The sequence below is a fragment of the Arachis duranensis genome, chromosome 9, assembly GCF_000817695.3.
Source record: "Arachis duranensis cultivar V14167 chromosome 9, aradu.V14167.gnm2.J7QH, whole genome shotgun sequence".
Classification (NCBI taxonomy): Eukaryota; Viridiplantae; Streptophyta; class Magnoliopsida; order Fabales; family Fabaceae; genus Arachis; species Arachis duranensis.
In genome coordinates this window covers 77,233,194-77,239,841 of record NC_029780.3, presented here as the reverse complement: position 1 = coordinate 77,239,841, position 6,648 = coordinate 77,233,194, and positions in this window count along the sequence as shown.

The window sequence follows — 6,648 nt, the reverse complement described above, 5'->3', positions numbered from 1 at the left end:
CAACGGTGAAACCCTTGCTTAAGCTTGCCATGGAAAGGAGTAAGAAGGATTGGATGAAGACAGTAGGAAAGCAGAGAGACGGAAGGGAAGGCATCTTCATGCGCTTATCTGAAGTTCCTACCAATGAATTACATAAGTATCTCTATCTTTACCTTTGTGTTATTTTCGTTCATCACCATTACCATTTGAGTTTGCCTGACTAAGATTTACAAGATGACCATAGCTTGCTTCAATACTAACAATCTCCGTGGGATCGACCCTTACTCGCGTAAGGTTTATTACTTGGACGACCCAGTGCACTTGCTGGTTAGTTGTGCGAAGTTGTGTAATGCCATGGTATTGAGCTACCAAGTCTTTGGGGTTCATGACCGGGGATTATGAGAGTTGTGAAAAAGTATTGTTCACAATTTCGCTCACCAACATGAACCAATTAAGGGTGGAACACCAAGAACATTCCATCATTCTCAATGAGATTGGAGAAGATCAAAAAGCTATGAGGGAGGAGCAACAAAGGGAAGGAAGAGACATAGAGGAGCTCAAGAACACCATTGGTCCTTCAAGGAGAAGGCGCCACCATCACTAAGGTAGACTCATTCCTTAACTTCCTTGTTCTTGTCTCTCTATTTTTCGGTTTTTGAGCTTCATGTTTGTCTATGTTTGTGTCTTTACTACATGATCATTAGTGTTTAGTAACTATGTCTTAAGGCTATGAATAATTCCATGAATCCTTCACTTTTCTTAAATGAAAAATGGTTTTAATACAAAAGAACAAGAAGTACATGAGTTTCGAATTCATCTTTGAAATTGGTTTAATTATATTGATGTGGTGACAATACTTTTTATTTTCTGAATGAATGCTTGAACAGTGCATATTTTTTATCTTGTTGTTTATGAATGTTAAAATTGTTGGCTCTTGAAAGAATGATGAAAAAGAAAAATGTTATTGATGATCTAAAAAATCATAAAATTGATTATTGAAGCAAGAAAAAGCATGTGAAGAACAAAGCTTGCGAAAAAAAAAAGTGGCAAAAAAAATATATATTTAAAGAAAGAAAAAGAAAAAAGTAAGCAGAAAAAGCCAATAGCCCTTAAAACCAAAAGGCAAGGGTAAAAAGAATCCAAGGCTTTGAGTATCAATAGATAGGAGGGCCTAAGGAAATAAAATCCAGGCCTAAGCGGCTAAATCAAGCTGTCCCTAACCATGTGCTTATGGCATGCAGGTCCAAGTGAAAAGCTTGAGACTGAGTGGTTAAAGTCGTGATCCAAAGCAAAAAGTGTGTGCTTAAGAGCTCTGGACACCTTTAACTGGGGACTTTAGCAAAGCTGAGTCAAAATCTGAAAAGGTTCACCCAGTCATGTGTCTGTGGCATTTATGTATCCGGTGGTAATACTGGAAAACAAAGTGCTTAGGGCCACGACCAAGACTCATAAAAGTAGCTGTGTTCAAGAATCAACATACTTAACAAGGAGACTCAATAACACTATCTGAACTCTGAGTTCCGATGGATGCCAATCATTTTAAACTTCAAAGGATAAAGTGAGATGCCAAAACTGTTCAGAAGCAAAAAGCTACAAGTCCCACTCATCTAATTAGAACTAATATTCATTGATATTTTGAGATTTATAGTATATTCTCTTATTTTTTATCCTATTTGATATTCAGTTGCTTGGGGACAAGCAACAATTTAAGTTTGGTGTTGTGATGAGCGGATAATTTATACGCTTTTTGGCATTGTTTTTAGGTAGTTTTTAGTAGGATCTAGCTACTTTTAGGGACGTTTTTATTGGTTTTTATGAAAAATTCACATTTCTAGACTTTACTATGAGTTTGTGTGTTTTTATGTGATTTCAGGTATTTTCTGGCTGAAATTGAGGGACCTGAGCAAAAATCTGATTCAGGCTGAAAAAGGACTGCTGATGCTGTTGGATTCTAACCTCCCTACACTCGAAATAGATTTTCTGGAGCTACAAAACTCTAAATGGCGCGCTCTCAATGGCGTTGGAAAATAGACATCCAGGGCTTTCCAGCAATATCTAATAGTCCATACTTTATTCGAGTTTAGATGACGCAAACTGGCGTTCAATGCCAGTTCCATGCTGCATTCTGGAGTAAAACGCCAGAAACACGTCACAAACCAGAGTTAAACGCCAAAAACACGTTACAACTTGGCATTTAACCCCAAGAGAAGCCTCTGCACGTGTAAAGCTCAAGCTCAGTCCAAGCACACACCAAAGTGGGCCCCGGAAGTGGATTTCTGCACTAAGACTTATTTCTGTAAACCCTAGAAGCTAGTCTAGTATAAATAGGACTTTTTACTATTGTATTAGACATCTTGGTATCTATCTTTGGACGTTTAGTTCTTAGACTTTGGGGGCTGGCCATTCGGCCATGCCTGAACCTTGATCACTTATGTATTTTTAACGGTGGAGTTTCTACACACCATAGATTAAGGTGTGGAGCCCTGCTGTACCTCGAGTATTAATGCAATTACTACTATTTTCTATTCAATTCATGCTTATTCTTATTCTAAGATATTCATTCGCACTTTAACCTGATGAATGTGATGATCCGTGACACTCATCACCATTCTCAACCTATGAACGCGTTCTTGACAACCACCTCCGTTCTACTTTCGATTGAGTGAGTATCTCTTGGATTCCTTAATCAGAGTCTTCGTGGTATAAGCTAGAATCCATTGGCAGCATTCTTGAGAATCCGGAAAGTCTAAACCTTGTCTGTGGTATTCGGAGTAGGATTCAGGGATTGAATGACAGTGACGAGCTTCAAACTCACGATTCTTAGGCGTAGTGACAGACGCAAAAGAATCACTGGATTCTATTCCGACATGATCGAGAACCGACAGATGATTAGCCGTGCTGTGACAGAGCATTTGGACCATTTTCACTGAGAGGATGGGAAGTAGCCATTGACAACGGTGATGCCCTACATACAGCTTGCCATAGAAAGGAGTAAGAAGGATTGGATGAAAGTAGTAGGAAAGCAGAGATTCAGAAGGAACACAGCATCTCCATACACTTATCTGAAATTCCTACCAATGAATTACATAAGTATCTCTATCTTTATTTTATGCTTTAATTATTCTTATATTCAAAAACCATTATAACCATTTGAATCCGCCTAACTGAGATTTACAAGATGACCATAGCTTGCTTCATACCAACAATCTCCGTGGGATCGACCCTTACTCACGTAAGGTATTACTTGGACGACCTAGTGCACTTGCTGGTTAGTTGTGCAAAGTTGTGACAAAGTATGATTCACGTTTGAGAGCTCCAACTCTATTGGTGCCATTGTTGATGATCACAATTTACGGGAACCAAAAGCCTAGGGTGCAAGTTGAAGAACAAAACAATTTTTAAAAATTTGGGCAGCATTCCGGCTGTGAATCAGACATTCCCGGATAACAAAAAAAGCAAAAATAACATATGAATCCAAAAGTACAACAATCATGAGAGAAACATGGATTGCATATGCAGAGGCAGTAGCAATGCTCAATCAGAAAACTGAAGTGTAATGAGGCAGCATTGGACAAAACAGCACAGCAATGACATGATTCACACAAAGCATCAAGCCAATATCACTCAGCAAATAGGCAGTGTACATTCAGAAAGTAAACAGGAACGGAGCAATTATCAGGCCTAGAATCCTTTAACCACAACCTAACTACCTAACATCATGCAGTTCTATCTAACCTAACAAGCAGAATCAATCACTAGACTAACTAAAATTAATCAAGCAAAATTAGGGGAGAAGAAAGTAAAACAGAGGGGCAGTGACGAGGCACGAGAACCTGGAGTGTAGAACTAGAAGTGAGGAATGGAAGGGGAGGAAGGGAGCGGCGCCGTACAGCAGTGGTGGCAGCGGTGGGCTTCGTGGTGGGAACAGGAATTCGTCGCGGTGCAGGGCAGCACGGACAGAGGCGGTGAGGAGGAGGAATGGTCGACGAGGGGGAAAGGGAATGTGGTGAGGGATGTGGGGGTCGCCGGCAGCGCTGGTGTAGCCGCAGCAGTGGCGGTCAGAGGCAGTTTGATGATCGAATTTTTGTGTGGTCTAGAATTTTGCAATAAATTCTCATTGAAAGTATAGTTCCTAAACCAACAATAATCTTTTCATACAAAAATTTGGTTGTCACAAGTAACAAACCCCTAAAAAATAATAACCGAAGTATTCAAACCTCGGGTCATCTCTCAAAGAAATTGCAGGAAAGTGTTCTTATAATTGGTTATGTAAAGGTATATTTTGGGGTTTTTGAAATAAGAAACAAGAAATGTAAATGGTAATGAAAATCAAATGACAAAAAGAGGTCTTGGCAAGTTTTGGTGGCCAAGGATCTCTATCCTTATCACTAACCACAACATGATAATTGCAAGGATCAATCCCATTAAATCATCCTCTAACTTAGTAAAGGAAAGTCAAATGAGCTATATCAATCCATCTCCATAAGTGCTAACTCTCAACCAATTCAATTAGTGAGAACTAGAGTCAATGGCTGCCAATCATCAATTACTTGGACATTAGTAACTCAAGAGTTCCTAAGTTACCATCCTAAGCCAAGAACATAAAATCCTACTCTAACATCCTTCCAAGCATTTTATCAAACACTTAGAAGGCATAAAATAAAAACATAGAAAATTAATAAGAGAATATTAAATCTAAACAACCAATCGCAAGCATCAATGACTAACAATTAAAGAGAGTAACAATAACCATGGAAAACATAAATTGCATTAATACTGAAATTGAATCTAACATCAAAAGTTCACAAACTAAATGAGAAAATAAATAAATCAACAAGAGAAGATAAACTAAGATGCTAGAGTGGTAAAATGTAGAATAGAAACTAAAATAAAGCAAGATAGAAATCTGAATTGGAAAAGAACTAAACCTAAAAATTATATCTAAAACCTAATTTGTGAATAATGAGAAGTTCTCCCCATTTTGCTCCACTCTCAGCCTCTAATATGTGTTTTTTAGGCTTGAAACTAGGCCAAGAACAGCCCAGAAATTGCCTCCAGCAATTTCTGATACGTACAGCACATGAATCCGTCACATGTATGTGTCACCCACGCGTACGCGTCGCTGAACTTTTGCAAATGCACACGTACGCGTGATGCACGTGTACGTGTCGCCTAACTGCAGGGCAACCATGACAAATTATATATCATTTCGAAGCCCCGGATGTTTGCTTTCCAACGCAATTAGAACCGCCTCATTCAGACCTCTGTAGCTGATGTTATGATCGATTGAGTACAAAGAGGTCGGGGCTGACAGCTTAGCAATTCCTTTAACTTCTTGTATTCCTTCAACTTTTGCATACTTCTTTTTCATCCTCTAAGTCATTCCTGCCCTATAAACCCTGGAAACACTTAACAGACATATCACGGCATCGAATGGTAATCAGAGAGGATTAAAATTAGCAAGTTTAAGGCCAAAGAAGCATGTGTTCAATCATAGCACAAAATCAGGAAGGAAAATGTAAAACATGCGTTTTCTATGAATAAGTGTGAGAATAATGGATAAAATCCACTGAATTAAGCACAAGATAAAACGTAAAATAGCGTTTTATCAGTGTCCTCACCCACAGCTTAATAACTTTTATCCTTCGGCACCTTAACCATACTATCATCACCCTCTCTTGACCTTTCCATAATCACATGTGCCAATTAACTTCTCTTTTTCTTTTAAAACCAAAACCATCTCTTTGTGACATTCACCAAAACCTTTAAAACAATTTTACCTAAACTAATTCTTCTTTCAAAAGACAAAGGAAAACCATTTATTAGTTAAACCCCTCAACAAGGTCTCTAGACTTTAGGGGAGTGACAGCCAATCTCATTTTCTTAAGTTCATTAGAAATCATTGTCAATCATTGTTTTCTTAAATTGTATTAATCAAATAAAGTTTCTAAATCAAATCAAAACCAAATCATACAAATCAAAAGTTCTGAACCAATTTCAAAACCAAAACCAATCCCAGTTTTATCCTTAAAACTATTTCTTTAACTTTTTCGAAGACGTTGCAAAACAAAATCATTTAATCAAAATTCAATTACTTTTAAAGATCACTAAAACTCCTCTGAATGAAATTATTAAGTCAAATTCAAAACATAAGCCATTTTCATATTTAAATCATCCTTGAAACATAATACTTTTCTTAAATAATTTAAAATCGTAAAATAATTCTTTTCGAAATAAATCAAACTCAAAACATATACTTTTCTTAAATGAATTAAGCTCAAAACATAACTATTTTCTTAATAAATTAAAAATAAAATAATACAATTTCTCAAATACAACATTTTTCTAAAAAATATTTCAAACAAAGTCTTAAATTTTATAACAAAATTTCGGCAGCAGCTCCTCTAATACTCGAACTTTGCCACCCTTTTCAGGACCATTTCTCAAACTCTTTCAAATTGTTCCCAATAAATAAAAAATATTTCTAATATCAAAATATTCATAAAATCAAACCAATTAAAAATCCAACCGCTTCCAAAATCAAACCATTTTTATGTCTCAAATCGTGTCATCAATTCATTAATTTATTTCTTATTAAATCTCAATGTCATCATCAAATCTCACCAATTCCACTTGTTCACCAACAACATTCCAGCCTCAAATTCATCA